This window comes from Corvus brachyrhynchos, unplaced genomic scaffold (assembly GCF_000691975.1).
Source record: "Corvus brachyrhynchos isolate BGI_N302 unplaced genomic scaffold, ASM69197v1 scaffold131, whole genome shotgun sequence".
Lineage (NCBI taxonomy): Eukaryota > Metazoa > Chordata > Aves > Passeriformes > Corvidae > Corvus > Corvus brachyrhynchos.
Genome location: NW_008236438.1, coordinates 1,438,921 through 1,440,165, shown reverse-complemented (window position 1 = coordinate 1,440,165; position 1,245 = coordinate 1,438,921).

Here is a 1,245-nt window from a genome sequence, read left to right as displayed (position 1 = left end):
TCACAGCTTGGGAAGCTGGGATAATATATTTTAGATGTGTTATTTCACTATCCATACCACATGAATAAAAAAAGAGTATCTGAATATGCTGTAATGGTTGCTTAAACCACTTGTTGCAATACCAAAAACATTCCTTTGGTAGAACTTTCACTGTAAAGTAGCGGGTAATGAAGATTGGTTTGTTAATTAGTCCAGTACAGAAACAGAAGAAAATGTCATCAGTCTCATTAAAAGCATAACCCTGCTTTTAACAATTATTCTGTCATCTAAAATTGAACAGCTCAAGCTTCCAATTTATAGGTTTTCTGCATTTTTTACAACCCTGGGTGTTAATATTTTTACAGATAAACAGGAATTTTTGTTGCTCCTTCTTTACAGCAGTTCTGGTGCCACAGGAACATGAATTATCCAAATGGGCAATAGCTAAAGAAGAGTGAACAAGATCTTTAAAAAGTGCCACCAGAGCAGTGTTTTTGCTGATGTTGTTTTTAGAACAAGTTCAGTAAGGTACGGCATCCTTATCAAACTGCCACTGCCAAATTTCTTGATAGAGTTTGAGGTGTGAGATACATAAACCTGCATTGGTGGGTTAATATGGCCCAAATGTCAGAGGTTAGATTAATACAGGCTATAGCTTTAATGCACAGTGCAACCTTTGAGATAAGGAGAAAGCTTGGAGGTGTGAAGTGAGATCCTGTATAAAGCTGTCATTATCCTCCTCTTAGGCTGAGTGAATTATACTGTGCCATGGTGTAAAGAAGTTAAGAGGGGTTACATTCCTTAACACAGCCATTCACAAACTAGTGAGTCAAAGTTTTTTAATCATTAAGTCATTTTCTGTCGGGCTGCTGCTGGCAAAGTGAAGAACATCTAATGTCATGTGGTACTACCTCTATTCATTGCTTCGTGGAGAAAATCTTAAATCAGTCATTACAGGAAATGAGCATATCAAACCCCCATTCTCGCGGAGATGGGGGGGAGGACAAGGTGGTGAGCACGAGGAAGGTGAGGGCTAGATCTGGAAAGAACCTCGAGCATCAATTCCAGGACAGTTAGTGCCCCTGGCATAGAAAAACGTTCTAATTTCATCTTTTTCCTGCAAGCTAAAGGAGGATACATGAGTCAATAAATGGACAAGCTGACTAACGCCCTTCTTAGCTGAATCTTTTTGCTGACTTACCTGCAGCAGCTCTTAGTAAGCTGTATTAGATTATTCCCAGTTTTAAGCACTAAAGAAGCATAAAG